Below are 17,979 nucleotides of genomic sequence, written 5' to 3'. Positions count from 1 at the left end.
GTAATGGAATGGAATGGAATGGAATGGAATGGAATGGAATGGAATGGAATGAACCCGAGTGGAATGGAATGGAATGTAATGGAATGGAATGATGAATCCGAGTAGAATGGAACGGTTTGGAATGAAATGGAATGGAATGGAATGGAATGGAATGGAATGGAATGGAATGGAATGGAATGGAATCGAATGGAATGGAATGGAATGGAATGGAATGCAATGGAATGGAATGGAATGGAATGGAATGGAATGGAATGGAATGGAATGGAATGGAATGGAATGGAATGGAATCAACCCGAGTAGAAAGGAATGGGTTGGAATGGAAAGGAATGGAATGGAATGGAATGGAATGGAATGGAATGGAATGGAATGGAAGGGAATGGAATGGAGTGGAATCAACCCGAGTAGAACGGAATGGAATGGAATGGAATGGAATGGAATGGAATGGAATGGAATGGAATAGAAAGGAATGGAATGGAATGGAATGGAATGGAATGGAATGGAATGGAATGGATTGGAATGGAATGGAATGGAATGGAATCAACCCGAGTAGAATGGAATGGATTGGAATGGAATGGAATGGAATGGAATGGAATGGAAGGGAATCGAATGGAATGGAATGGAATCGAATGGAATGGAATGGAATGGAATGGAATGGAATGGAATCGAACGGAATCGAATGGAATAGAATGGAATATAACGGAATGGAATGGAGTGGAATGGAATGGAATGGAATGGAATGGAATGGAATGGAATCAACCCGAGTAGAACTAAATGGATTGGAAAGGAATGGAATGGAATGGAATGGAATTGAATGGAATGGAATTCAATGGAGTAGAATGGAATGGAATAGAATAGAACGGAATGGAATGGAATGGAATGGAATGGAATGGAATGGAATGGAATGGAATGGAATGCAATGGAATGGAATGGAATCAACCGGACTAGAACGGAATGGAATGGAATGGAATGGAATGGAAGGGAATGGAATGGCATGGAATGGAATGGAATCGAATGGAATGGAATGGAATGGAATGGAATGGAATGGAATGGAATGGAATGGAAAGGAATGGAATCCACCCGAATAGAATGGTATGGATTTGAATGGAATGGAAAGGAATGGAATGGAATCGACTGGAATCGAATGGAATGGAATGGAATGGAATGGAATGGAATGGAATGGAATGGAATCAACCTGAGTAGAATGCAATGGATTGGAATGGAATGGAATGGAATGGAATCGAATGGAATCGAAAGAAATGGAATGGAATGGAATGGAATGGGATGGAATGGAATCGAATTATATCGAATGGAATCGAATGGAATGGAATGGAATAGAATGGAATCAACACGAGTGGAACGGAGTGGAATGGAATGGAATGGAATGGAATGGAATGGAATGGAATGGAATGGAATGGAATGGAATGGAATGGAATGGAATGGAATGGAATGGAATGGAATCGAATGGAATCGAATGGAATGCAATGGAATGGAATGGAATGGAATGGAATGGAATGGAATGGAATGGAATGGAATCAACCCGAGTAGAACTAAATGGAATGGAAAGGAATGGAATGGAATGGAATAGAATGGAATGGAATGGAATTCAATGGAGTAGAATGGAGTGGAATAGAATGGAATGGAATGGAATGGAATGGAATGGAATGGAATGGAATAGAATGGAATCAACCTGACTAGAACGGAATGGAATGGAATGGAATGGAATGGAATGGAATGGAATGGAATGGAATGGAATGGAATCGAATGGAATGGAATGGAATGGAATGGAATGGAATGGAATGGAATGGAATGGAATGGAATGGAATCCACCCGAGTAGAATGGAATGGATTGGAATGGAATGGAAAGAATGGAATGGAATCGAGTGGAATGGAATGGAATGGAATGGAATGGAATGGAATGGAATGGAATGGAATCAACCCGAGTAGAATGGAATGGATTGGAATGGAATGGAATGGAATGGAATCGAATGGAATCGAATGGAATGGAATGGAATGGAATGGAATGAAATGGCATGGAATGGAATCAACCCGAGTAAAACGGAATGGAATGGAATGGAATGGAAAGGGATGGAATGGAATCGAATGATCTCGAATGGAATACAATGGAATGGAATCGAATGGAATCGAATGGAATGCAATGGAATGGAATGGAATGGAATGGAATGGAATGGAATGGAATGGAATGGAATGGAATGGAATCAACCCGAGTAGAATGGAATGGATTGGAATGGAATGGAATGGAATGGAATGGAATCGAATGGAATCGAATGGAATGGAGTGGAATGGAATGGAATGAAATGGAATGGAATGGAATGGAATGGAATGGAATGGAATGGAATGGAATGGAATCAACCCGAGTAGAACGGAATGGAATGGAATGGAATGGAATGGAATGGAATGGAATGGAATGGAATGGAATGGAATTCAATGGAATAGAATGGAATGGAATCGAATGGAATCGAATGGAGACGAATGGAATGGAATGGAATGGAATGGAATGGAATCAACCAGAGTAGAATGGAATGTATTGGAATGGAATGGAATGGAATGGAATGGAATGGAATGGAATCGAATGGAATGGAATGGAATGGAATGGAATGGAATGGAATGGAATGGAATGGAGTCAATCAGAGTAGAACGGAATGGAATGGAATGGAATGGAATGGAATGGAATGCAATGGAATGGAATGGAATTCAATGGAATAGAATGGAATGGAAGGGAATGGAATGGAATGGAATGGAATCGAATGGAATCGAATGGAATCGAACGGAATGGCATGGAATAGAATGGAATCAACCCGAGTAGAACGGAATGGAATGGAATGGAATGGAATGGAATGGAATGGAATGGAATGAACCCGAGTGGAATGGAATGGAATGGAATGGAATGGAATGGAATGGAATGGAATGATGAATCCGAGTAGAATGGAACGGTTTGGAATGGAATGGAATGGAATGGAATGGAATGGAATGGAATGGAATGGAATGGAATGGAATGGAATGGAATGGAATGGAATGGAATGGAATGGAATCAACCCGAGTAGAAAGGAATGGGTTGGAATGGAAAGGAATGGAATGGAATGGAATGGAATGGAATGGAATGGAATGGAATGGAATGGAATCGAATCGAATGGAATGGAATGGAATGCAATGGAATGGAATGGAATGGAATGGAATGGAGTCAATCAGAGTAGAACGGAATGGAATGGAATGGAATGGAATGGAATGCAATGGAATGGAATGGAATTCAATGGAATAGAATGGAATGGAAGGGAATGGAATGGAATGGAATGGAATCGAATGCAATCGAATGGAATCGAACGGAATGGAATGGAATGGAATATAATGGAATCAACCCGAATAGAACGGAATGGAATGGAATGGAATGGAATGGAATGGAATCGAATGGAATGGAATGGAATGGAATGGAATGGAATCAACCCGAGTAAAATGGAATGGATTGGAATGGAAAGGAATGGAATTGGATGGAATGGAATGGAATTCAATGGAATAGAATGGAATGGAATGGATTGGAATAAAATGAAATGGAATGGAATGGAATCGAATGGAATAGAATGGAATCGAATGGAATGGAATGGAATAGAATGGAATGGAATGGAATGGAGTGGAATCAACCCGAGTAGAACAGAATGGAATGGAATGGAATGGAATGGAATCGAATGGAATCGAATGGAATGGAATGGAATGGAATGGAATGAACCCAAGTAGAATGGAATGGATTGGAATGGAATGGAATGGAATGGAATGGAATCGAATCGAATGGAACGCAATGGAATGGAATGGAATGGAATGGAATGGAATGAAATGGAATGGAATGGAATGGAATCAACCCGAGTAGAATGGAATGGATTGGAATGGACTGGAATGGAATGGAATAGAATGCAATCAATCCGAGTAGAATGGAATGGAATGGAATGGAAAGGAATTCAATGTAATAGAATGGAATTGAATCAACCCGCGTGTAACGGAATGGAATGGAACGGAAAGGAACGGAACGAAATGGAACGGAATCAACCCGATCAGCACGGAACGGAATGGGACGGGACGGGACGGGACGCGTCGGGATGGGACAGAATGGAACGGAACGGAACGGCATGGAATCAACCCGAGTAAAATTGAATGGAATGGAATGGAATGGAATGGAATGGAATGGAATGGAATAGAATAGAATGGAATTGAATCAAACCGCGTGGAACTGAATGGAAGGGAACGGAAAGGAACGGAACGGAGTGGAATGGAATCAACCCGAGTACAACGGCACGGGACGGGACGGGACGGGACGGGACGGGACGGGACGGGACGTGTCGGGACGGAACGGAACGGAACGGAACTCAATGGATTCAAGCCGAGTAGAACGGAATGGAATAGAATGGAATGGAATGGAATGGAATGGAATGGAATGGAATGGAATGGAATGGAATGGAATGGAATGGAATGGAATGGAAATCAACCTGAGTAGAACGGAATGGAATGTAATGTAATGGAATGGAATGGAATGGAATGGAATGGAATGGAATGGAATGGAATGAACCCGAGTGGAATGGAATGGAATGTAATGGAATGGAATGATGAATCCGAGTAGAATGGAACGGTTTGGAATGAAATGGAATGGAATGGAATGGAATGGAATGGAATGGAATGGAATGGAATGGAATCGAATGGAATGGAATGGAATGGAATGGAATGCAATGGAATGGAATGGAATGGAATGGAATGGAATGGAATGGAATGGAATGGAATGGAATGGAATGGAATGGAATCAACCCGAGTAGAAAGGAATGGGTTGGAATGGAAAGGAATGGAATGGAATGGAATGGAATGGAATGGAATGGAATGGAATGGAAGGGAATGGAATGGAGTGGAATCAACCCGAGTAGAACGGAATGGAATGGAATGGAATGGAATGGAATGGAATGGAATGGAATGGAATAGAAAGGAATGGAATGGAATGGAATGGAATGGAATGGAATGGAATGGAATGGATTGGAATGGAATGGAATGGAATGGAATCAACCCGAGTAGAATGGAATGGATTGGAATGGAATGGAATGGAATGGAATGGAATGGAAGGGAATCGAATGGAATGGAATGGAATCGAATGGAATGGAATGGAATGGAATGGAATGGAATGGAATCGAACGGAATCGAATGGAATAGAATGGAATATAACGGAATGGAATGGAGTGGAATGGAATGGAATGGAATGGAATGGAATGGAATGGAATCAACCCGAGTAGAACTAAATGGATTGGAAAGGAATGGAATGGAATGGAATGGAATTGAATGGAATGGAATTCAATGGAGTAGAATGGAATGGAATAGAATAGAACGGAATGGAATGGAATGGAATGGAATGGAATGGAATGGAATGGAATGGAATGGAATGCAATGGAATGGAATGGAATCAACCGGACTAGAACGGAATGGAATGGAATGGAATGGAATGGAAGGGAATGGAATGGCATGGAATGGAATGGAATCGAATGGAATGGAATGGAATGGAATGGAATGGAATGGAATGGAATGGAATGGAAAGGAATGGAATCCACCCGAATAGAATGGTATGGATTTGAATGGAATGGAAAGGAATGGAATGGAATCGACTGGAATCGAATGGAATGGAATGGAATGGAATGGAATGGAATGGAATGGAATGGAATCAACCTGAGTAGAATGCAATGGATTGGAATGGAATGGAATGGAATGGAATCGAATGGAATCGAAAGAAATGGAATGGAATGGAATGGAATGGGATGGAATGGAATCGAATTATATCGAATGGAATCGAATGGAATGGAATGGAATAGAATGGAATCAACACGAGTGGAACGGAGTGGAATGGAATGGAATGGAATGGAATGGAATGGAATGGAATGGAATGGAATGGAATGGAATGGAATGGAATGGAATGGAATGGAATGGAATGGAATCGAATGGAATCGAATGGAATGCAATGGAATGGAATGGAATGGAATGGAATGGAATGGAATGGAATGGAATGGAATCAACCCGAGTAGAACTAAATGGAATGGAAAGGAATGGAATGGAATGGAATAGAATGGAATGGAATGGAATTCAATGGAGTAGAATGGAGTGGAATAGAATGGAATGGAATGGAATGGAATGGAATGGAATGGAATGGAATAGAATGGAATCAACCTGACTAGAACGGAATGGAATGGAATGGAATGGAATGGAATGGAATGGAATGGAATGGAATGGAATGGAATCGAATGGAATGGAATGGAATGGAATGGAATGGAATGGAATGGAATGGAATGGAATGGAATGGAATCCACCCGAGTAGAATGGAATGGATTGGAATGGAATGGAAAGAATGGAATGGAATCGAGTGGAATGGAATGGAATGGAATGGAATGGAATGGAATGGAATGGAATGGAATCAACCCGAGTAGAATGGAATGGATTGGAATGGAATGGAATGGAATGGAATCGAATGGAATCGAATGGAATGGAATGGAATGGAATGGAATGAAATGGCATGGAATGGAATCAACCCGAGTAAAACGGAATGGAATGGAATGGAATGGAAAGGGATGGAATGGAATCGAATGATCTCGAATGGAATACAATGGAATGGAATCGAATGGAATCGAATGGAATGCAATGGAATGGAATGGAATGGAATGGAATGGAATGGAATGGAATGGAATGGAATGGAATGGAATCAACCCGAGTAGAATGGAATGGATTGGAATGGAATGGAATGGAATGGAATGGAATCGAATGGAATCGAATGGAATGGAGTGGAATGGAATGGAATGAAATGGAATGGAATGGAATGGAATGGAATGGAATGGAATGGAATGGAATGGAATCAACCCGAGTAGAACGGAATGGAATGGAATGGAATGGAATGGAATGGAATGGAATGGAATGGAATGGAATGGAATTCAATGGAATAGAATGGAATGGAATCGAATGGAATCGAATGGAGACGAATGGAATGGAATGGAATGGAATGGAATGGAATCAACCAGAGTAGAATGGAATGTATTGGAATGGAATGGAATGGAATGGAATGGAATGGAATGGAATCGAATGGAATGGAATGGAATGGAATGGAATGGAATGGAATGGAGTCAATCAGAGTAGAACGGAATGGAATGGAATGGAATGGAATGGAATGGAATGCAATGGAATGGAATGGAATTCAATGGAATAGAATGGAATGGAAGGGAATGGAATGGAATGGAATGGAATCGAATGGAATCGAATGGAATCGAACGGAATGGCATGGAATAGAATGGAATCAACCCGAGTAGAACGGAATGGAATGGAATGGAATGGAATGGAATGGAATGGAATGGAATGAACCCGAGTGGAATGGAATGGAATGGAATGGAATGGAATGGAATGGAATGGAATGATGAATCCGAGTAGAATGGAACGGTTTGGAATGGAATGGAATGGAATGGAATGGAATGGAATGGAATGGAATGGAATGGAATGGAATGGAATGGAATGGAATGGAATGGAATGGAATGGAATCAACCCGAGTAGAAAGGAATGGGTTGGAATGGAAAGGAATGGAATGGAATGGAATGGAATGGAATGGAATGGAATGGAATGGAATGGAATGGAATCGAATCGAATGGAATGGAATGGAATGGAATGGAATGGAATGGAATGGAATGGAATGGAATGGAATGGAGTCAATCAGAGTAGAACGGAATGGAATGGAATGGAATGGAATGGAATGGAATGCAATGGAATGGAATGGAATTCAATGGAATAGAATGGAATGGAAGGGAATGGAATGGAATGGAATGGAATCGAATGGAATCGAATGGAATCGAACGGAATGGAATGGAATAGAATGGAATCAAACCGAATAGAACGGAATGGAATGGAATGGAATGGAATGGAATGGAATGGAATCGAATGGAATGGAATGGAATGGAATGGAATGGAATGGAATCAACCCGAGTAGAATGGAATGGATTGGAATGGAAAGGAATGGAATTGGATGGAATGGAATGGAATGGAATGGAATTCAATGGAATAGAATGGAATGGAATCGAATGGAATTGAATGGAGACGAATGGAATGGAATGGAATGGAATGGAATGGAATGGAATCAACCAGAGTAGAATGGAATGTATTGGAATGGAATGGAATGGAATGGAATGGAATGGAATGGAATGGAATGGAATGGAATGGAATGGAATCGAATGGAATGGAATGGAATGGAATGGAATGGAATGGAATGGAGTGGAATGGAATGGAATGGAATCAATCAGAGTAGAACGGAATGGAATGGAATGGAATGCAATGGAATGGAATTCAATGGAATAGAATGGAATGGAAGGGAATGGAATGGAATGGAATGGAATCGAATGGAATCAAATGGAATCGAACGGAATGGAATGGAATAGAATGGAATCAACCCGAGTAGAACAGAATGGAATCGAATGGAATGGAATGGAATGGAATGGAATGGAATGGAATGGAATGGAATGGAATGGAATGGAATAGAATGGAATCAACCCGAGTAGAATGGAATGGATTGGAATGGAAAGGAATGGAATGGAATGGAATCGAATGGAATGGAATGGAATGGAATGGAATGGAATCAATCCGAGTAGAATGGAATGGAATGGAATTCAATGTAACCGAAAGGAATTGATTCAACCCATGTGGAACGGAACGGGATGGGACGGGACGGGACGGGATGGGATGGGTCGGGATAAGACGGAATGGAACGGAACGGAATGGCATGGAATCAACCCTAGTAGAATGGAATGGAATGGAATGGAATGGAAAGAAAAGGAATAGAATAGAATAGAATGGAATTGAACCAACCCGCGTGGAACAGAATGGAACGTAACGGAAACGAGCGGAACGGAATGGAAAGGAATCAACCCGAGTAAAACGGCACGGGACGGGACGGGACGGAACGGAACGGAACCAAACTCAATGGAATCAACCCGAGTAGAACGCAATGGAGTAAATGGAAAGGAATGGAATGGAATGGAATGGAATGGAATGGAATGGAATGGAATGGAATGGAATGGAATGGAATCGAATGGAATTGAATGGAATAGAATGGAATATAATGGAATGGAATGGAATGGAGTGAACCCGAGTAGAATGGAATGGATTGGAATGGAATGGAATGGAATGGAATGGAATGGAATGGAATGCAATGGAATGGAATGGAATGGAATGGAATGGAATGGAATCAACCCGAGTAGAACTAAATGGAATGGAAAGGAATGGAATGGAATGGAATGGAATGGAATGGAATGGAATGGAATTCAAAGGAGTAGAATGGAATGGAATAGAATGGAATGGAATGGAATGGAATGGAATGGAATGGAATGGAATGGAATGGAATGGAATGGAATGGAATGGAATGGAATGGAATCAACCCGACTAGAACGGAATGGAATGGAATGGAATGGAATGGAATGGAATGGAATGGAATGGAATGGAATGGAATGGAATGGAATCCACCCGAGTAGAATGGAATGGATTGGAATGGAATGGAAAGGAATGGAATGGAATCGAGTGGAATCGAATGGAATGAAATGGAATGGAATGGAATGGAATGGAATGGAATGGAATGGAATCAACCTGAGTAGAATGGAATGGATTGGAATGGAATGGAATGGAATGGAATCGAATGGAATCGAAAGAAATGGAATGGAATGGAATTCAATGAAATGGAATGGAATGGAATCAACCCGAGTAGAACGGAATGGAATGGAATGGAATGGAATGGGATGGAATGGAATCGAATGATATCGAATGGAATCGAATGGAATGGAATGGAATAGAATGGAATCAACCCGAGTGGAACGGAATGGAACGGAATGGAATGGAATGGAATGGAATGGAATGGAATGGAATGGAAATCAACCTGAGTAGAACGGAATGGAATGGAATGGAATGGAATGGAATGGAATGGAATGGAATGGAAAGAACCCGAGTGGAATGGAATGGAATGGAATGGAATGGAATGGAATGATGAACCCGGGTAGAATGGAATGGTTTGGAATGAAATGGAATGGAATGGAATGGAATGGAATCGAATGGAATCGAATGGAATGGAATGGAATGGAATGGAATGGAATGGAATGGAATGGAATGGAATGGAATCAACCCGAGTAGAACGGAATGGGTTGGAATGGAAAGGAAAGAATTGGAATGGAATGGAATGGAATGGAATGGAATGGAATGGAATGGAATGGAGTGGAATCAAACCGATTAGAACGGAATGGAATGGAATGGAATGGAATGGAATGGAATGGAATGGAATGGAATGGAATGGAATGGAATGGAATGGAATGGAATGGAATAGAAAGGAATGGAATGGAATGGAATGGAATGGAATGGAATGGAATGGAATGGAATCAACCCGAGTAGAATGGAATGGATTGGAATGGAATGGAATGGAATGGAATGGAATGGAATGGATTCGAATGGAATGGAATGGAATCGAATGGAATGGAATGGAATGGACTGGAATGGAATGAAATGGAATGGAATGGAATGGAATGGAATGGAATCAAACGGAATCGAATGGAATAGAATGCAATATAATGGAATGGAATGGAATGGAATGGAGTCAACCCGAGTAGAATGGAATGGATTGGAATGGAATGGAATGGAAAGTAATGGAATGGAATGGAATGGAATGGAATCAACCCGAGTAGAACTAAATGGAATGGAAAGGAATGGAATGGAATGGAATTGAATGGAATGGAATGGAATTCAATGGAGTAGAGTGGAATGGAATAGAATGGAATGGAATGGAATGGAATGGAATGGAATGGAATGGAATGGAATGGAATGGAATGGAATGGAATGGAATGGAATGGAATAGAATGGAATCAACCCGACTAGAACGGAATGGAATGGAATGGAATGGAATGGAATGGAATAGAATGGAATGGAATGGAATGGAATGGAATGGAATGGAATGGAATGGAATGGAGTGGAATCAACCCGAGTAGAGCGGAATGGAAAGGAATGGAATGGAATGGAATGGAATGGAATGGAATGGAATGGAATTTAATGGAATGGAATGGAATCAAAAGGAATGGAATGGAATGGAATGGAATGGAATGGAATGGAATGGAATGGAATGGAATGGAATTTAATGGAATGGAATGGAATCAAAAGGAATGGAATGGAATGGAATGGAATGGAATGGAATGGAATGGAATGGAATGGAATGGAATGGAATGGAATCAACCCGCGTAGAATGAAATGGATTGGAATGGAATGGAATGGAATGGAATGGAATGGAATCAAATGGAATCGAATGGAATCGAATGGAATCGAATGGAATGGAATGGAATCGAACGGAATCGAATGGAATGGAATGGAATATAATGGAATGGAATGGAATGGAATGGAATGGAATGGAATGGAATGGAATGGAGTCAACCCGAGTAGAATGGAATGGATTGGAATGGAATGGAATGGAAAGTAATGGAATGGAATGGAATGGAATGGAATGGAATGGAATGGAATGGAATGGAATGGAATGGAATCAACCAGAGTAGAACTAAATGGAATGGAAAGGAATGGAATGGAATGGAATAGAATGGAATGGAATGGAATTCAATGGAGTAGAATGGAATGGAATAGAATGGAATGGAATGGAATGGAATGGAATGGAATGGAATAGAATGGAATCAACCCGACTAGAACGGAATGGAATGGAATGGAATGGAATGGAATCGAATGGAATGGAATGGAATGGAATGGAATGAAACTGAATGGAATGGAATGGAATGGAATGGAATGGAATGGAATGGAATGGAATGGAATGGAATGGAATGGAATGGAATGGAATGGAATGGAATGGAATGGAATGGAATGGAATGGAATCAATCCGAGTAGAATGGAATGGAATGGAATTCAATGTAACCGAAAGGAATTGAATCAACCCACGTGGAACGGAACGGGATGGGACGGGAAGGGACGGGATGGGACGGGTCGGAATGGGATGGAATGGAACGGAATGGAACGGCATGGAATCAACCCGAGTAGAATGGAATGGAATGGAAAGGAATAGAATAGAATAGAATGGAACTGAACCAACCCGCGTGGAACGGAATGGAACGGAATGGAAACGAGCGGAACGGAATGCAAAGGAATCAACCCGAGTAAAACGGAACGGGACGGGACGGGACGGAACGGAACGGAACCAAACTCAATGGAATCAACCCGAGAAGAACGGAATGGAATAAATGGAAAGGAATGGAATGGAATTGAATGGAATGGAATGGAATGGAATGGAATGGAATGGAGTGGAAAGGAATGGAATGGAATGGAATGGAAATCAACCCGAGTAGAACGGAATGGAATGGAATGGAATGGAATGCAATGGAATGGAATGGAATGGAATGGAATGGAATGGAATGAGCCCGAGTGGAATGGAATGGAATGGAATGGAATGGAATGGAATGGAATGGAATGGAATCGAATGGAATGCTCAACCCGAGTGGAATGGAATGGAATGGAATGGAATGGAATGGAATGGAATGGAATGGAGTGGAATCAACCCGAGTAGAACGGAATGGAATGGAATGGAATGGAATGGAATGGAATGGAATTCAATGGAATAGAATGGAATGGAATGGAATGGAATAAAATGAAATGGAATGGAATGGAATCGAATGGAATAGAATGGAATCGAATGGAATGGAATGGAATAGAATGGAATGGAATGGAATGGAATGGAGTGGAATCAACCCGAGTAGAATAGAATGGAATGGAATGGAATGGAATGGAATGGAATGGCATGGAATCGAATGGAATAGAATGGAATGGAATGGAATGGAATGGAATGGAATGAACCCAAGTAGAATGGAATGGATTGGAATGGAATGGAATGGAATGGAATGGAATCGATTCGAATGGAACGCAATGGAATGGAATGGAATGGAATGGAATGGAATGGAATGGAATGGAGTGGAATCAACCCGAGTAGAACGGAATGGAAAGGAATGGAATGGAATGGAATGGAATGGAATGGAATGGAATGGAATGGAATGGAATGGAATGGAATGGAATGGAATGGAATGGAATCAACCCTTATAGAATGGAATGGAATGGAATGGAATGGAATCAACCCGTGTAGAATGGAATGGAATGGAATGGAATGGAATGGAATGGAATGGAATGGAATGGAATGGAATCGAATGGAATCGAATGGAATCGAATGGAATGGAATGGAATCGAACGGAATCGATTGGAAAGGAATGGAATATAATGGAATGGAATGGAATGGAATGGAATGGAATGGAATGGAATGGAATGGAATGGAATGGAATGGAATCAACCCGTGTAGAATGGAATGGAATGGAATGGAATGGAATGGAATGGAATGGAATGGAATCGAATGGAATCGAATGGAATCGAATGGAATCGAATGGAATGGAATGGAATCGAACGGAATCGAATGGAATGGAATGGAATATAATGGAATGGGATGGAATGGAATGGAATGGAATGGAATGGAATGGAATGGAATGGAATCAACCCGTATAGAATGGAATGGAATGGAATGGAATGGAATCAACCCGTGTAGAATGGAATGGAATGGAATGGAATGGAATGGAATGGAATGGAATGGAATGGAATGGAATGGAGTGGAATGGAATGGAATGGAATGGAATGGAAATCAACCCGAGTAGAACGGAATGGAATGGAATGGAATGGAATGGAATGGAATGGAATGGAATGGAATGGAATGGAATGAGCCCGAGTGGAATGGAATGGAATGGAATGGAATGGAATGGAATGGAATCGAATGGAATGCTCAACCCGAGTGGAATGGAATGGAATGGAATGGAATGGAATGGAATGGAATGGAATGGAATGGAATGGAGTGGAATCAACCCGAGTAGAACGGAATGGAATGGAATGGAATGGAATGGAATTGAATGGAATGGAATGGAATTCAATGGAATAGAATGGAATGGAATGGAATGGAATAAAATGAAATGGAATGGAATGGAATCGAATGGAATAGAATGGAATCGAATGGAATGGAATGGAATAGAATGGAATGGAATGGAATGGAATGGAGTGGAATCAACCCGAGTAGAACAGAATGGAATGGAATGGAATGGAATGGAATGGAATGGAATCGAATGGAATAGAATGGAATGGAATGGAATGGAATGGAATGAACCCAAGTAGAATGGAATGGATTGGAATGGAATGGAATGGAATGGAATGGAATCGATTCGAATGGAACGCAATGGAATGGAATGGAATGGAATGGAATGGAATGGAATGGAATGGAATGGAATGGAATCAACCCTAGTAGAATGGAATGGATTGGAATGGACTGGAATGGAACGGAATGGAATGCAATCAATCCGAGTAGAATGGAATGGAATGGAATGGAATAGAATTCAATGTAATAGAATGGAATTGAATCAACCTGCGTGTAACGGAATGGAATGGAATGGAAAGGAACGGAACGGAATGGAACGGAATCAACCCGATCAGAACGGAACGGAATGGAACGGAACGGCACGGCATGGAATCAACCCGAGTAAAATGGAATGGAATGGAATGGAATGGAATGGAATGGAATGGAATGGAATAGAATGGAATGGAATGGAATGGAATGGAATGGAAATCAACCTGAGTAGAACGGAATGGAATGGAATGGAATGGAATGGAATGGAATGGAATGGAATGGAATGAACCCGAGTGGAATGGAATGGAATGGAATGGAATGGAATAATGAATCCGAGTTGAATGGAACGGTTTGGAATGAAATGGAATGGAATGGAATGGAATGGAATCGAATGGAATGCTCAACCCGAGTGGAATGGAATGGAATGGAATGGAATGGAATGGAATGGAATGGAATGGAATGGAGTGGAATCAACCCGAGTAGAACGGAATGGAATGGAATGGAATGGAATGGAATCAACCCGAGTAGAAAGGAATGGGTTGGAATGGAAAGGAATGGAATGGAATGGAATGGAATGCAATGCAATGGAATGGAAGGGAATGGAATGGAGTGGAATCAACCCGAGTAGAACGGAATGGAATGGAATGGAATGGAATGGAATGGAATGGAATGGAATGGAATGGAATGGAATGGAATAGAAAGGAAAGGAATGGAATGGAATGGAATGGAATGGAATGGAATGGAATGGAATGGAATGGAATGGAATGGAATGGATTGGAATGGAATGGAATGGAATGGAATCAACCCGAGTAGAATGGAATGGATTGGAATGGAATGGAATGGAATGGAATGGAATGGAAGGGAATCGAATGGAATGGAATGGAATCGAATGGAATGGAATGGAATGGAATGGAATCAACCCGAGTAGAACTAAATGGATTGGAAAGGAATGGAATGGAATGGAATGGAATGGAATGGAATGGAATTCAATGGAGTAGAATGGAATGGAATAGAACGGAATGGAATGGAATGGAATGGAATGGAATGGAATGGAATGGAATGCAATGGAATGGAATGGAATGGAGTCAACCCGAGTAGAATAGAATGGAATGGAATGGAATGGAATGGAGTCAACCCGAGTAGAATAGAATGGAATGGAATGGAATGGAATGGAAAGTAATGGAATGGAATGGAATGGAATGGAATGGAATGGAATGGAATGGAATGGAATGGAATGGAATGGAATCAACCCGAGTAGAACTAAATGGATTGGAAAGGAATGGAATGGAATGGAATGGAATGGAATGGAATGGAATTCAATGGAGTAGAATGGAATGGAATAGAACGGAATGGAATGGAATGGAATGGAATGGAATGGAATGGAATGGAATGCAATGGAATGGAACGGAATCAACCCGACTAGAACGGAATGGAATGGAATGGAATGGAATGGAATGCAATGGAATGGAACGGAATCAACCCGACTAGAACGGAATGGAATGGAATGGAATGGAATGGAATGGAATGGAATGGAATCGAATGGAATGGAATGGAATGGAATGGAATGGAATGGAATGGAATGGAATGGAATGGAATGGAATGGAATCCACCCGAATAGAATGGAGTGGATTGGAATGGAATGGAAAGGAATGGAATGGAATCGAGTGGAATCGAATGGAATGGAATGGAATGGAATGGAATGGAATGGAATGGAATGGAATGGAATCAACCTGAGTAGAATGCAATGGATTGGAATGGAATGGAATGGAATGGAATCGAATGGAATCGAAAGAAATGGAATGGAATGGAATGGAATGAAATGGAATGGAATGGACTCAACCCAAGAAGAACGGAATGGAATGGAATGGAATGGAATGGGATGGAATGGAATCGAATGATATCGAATGGAATCGAATGGAATGGAATGGAATAGAATGGAATCAACCCGAGTGGAACGGAATGGAATGGAATGGAATGGAATGGAATGGAATGGAATGGAATGGAATGGAATGGAATGGAATGGAATGGAATCAACCCGAGTAGAACTAAATGGAATGGAAAGGAATGGAATGGAATGGAATAATATGGAATGGAATGGAATTCAATGGAGTAGAATGCAGTGGAATAGAATGGAATGGAATGGAATGCAATGGAATGGAATGGAATGGAATAGAATGGAATCAACCCGACTAGAACGGAATGGAATGGAATGGAATGGAATGGAATGGAATGGAATGGAATGGAATGGAATGGAAGGGAATCGAATGGAATGGAATGGAATCGAATGGAATGGAATGGAATGGAATGGAATCGAACGGAATCGAATGGAATAGAATGGAATATAACGGAATGGAATGGATTGGAATGGAATGGAATGGAGTCAACCAGAGTAGAATAGAATGGAATGGAATGGAATGGAATGGAAAGTAATGGAATGGAATGGAATGGAATGGAATGGAATGGAATGGAATGGAATGGAATGGAATGGAATGGAATCAACCCGAGTAGAACTAAAAGATTGGAAAGGAATGGAATGGAATGGAATGGAATGGAATTCAATGGAGTAGAATGGAATGGAATAGAATGGAATGGAATGGAATGGAATGGAATGGAATGGAATGGAATGGAATGGAATGGAATGCAATGGAATGGAACGGAATCAACCCGACTAGAACGGAATGGAATGGAATGGAATGGAATGGAATGGAATGGAATCGAATGGAATGGAATGGAATGGAATGGAATGGAATGGAATGGAATGGAATGGAATGGAATGGAATGGAATGGAATCCACCCGAATAGAATGGAATGGATTGGAATGGAATGGAAAGGAATGGAATGGAATCGAGTGGAATCGAATGGAATGGAATGGAATGGAATGGAATGGAATGGAATGGAATGGAATGGATTGGAATGGAATCAACCTGAGTAGAATGCAATGGATTGGAATGGAATGGAATGGAATGGAATCGAATGGAATCGAAAGAAATGGAATGGAATGGAATGGAATGAAATGGAATGGAATGGACTCAACCCAAGAAGAACGGAATGGAATGGAATGGAATGGAATGGGATGGAATGGAATCGAATGATATCGAATGGAATCGAATGGAATGGAATGGAATAGAATGGAATCAACCCGAGTGGAACGGAATGGAATGGAATGGAATGGAATGGAATGGAATGGAATGGAATGGAATGGAATGGAATGGAATGGAATGGAATGGAATGGAATGGAATCAACCCGAGTAGAACTAAATGGAATGGAAAGGAATGGAATGGAATGGAATAATATGGAATGGAATGGAATTCAATGGAGTAGAATGGAGTGGAATAGAATGGAATGGAATGGAATGGAATGGAATGGAATGCAATGGAATGGAATGGAATGGAATAGAATGGAATCAACCCGACTAGAACGGAATGGAATGGAATGGAATGGAATGGAATGGAATGGAATGGAATGGAATGGAATGGAATGGAATGGAATGGAATGGAATGGAATGGAATGGAATCCACCCGAGTAG

The sequence above is a fragment of the Gorilla gorilla genome, chromosome 17, assembly GCF_029281585.2.
Source record: "Gorilla gorilla gorilla isolate KB3781 chromosome 17, NHGRI_mGorGor1-v2.1_pri, whole genome shotgun sequence".
Lineage (NCBI taxonomy): Eukaryota > Metazoa > Chordata > Mammalia > Primates > Hominidae > Gorilla > Gorilla gorilla.
Note: the sequence above shows the minus strand (reverse complement) of the source record.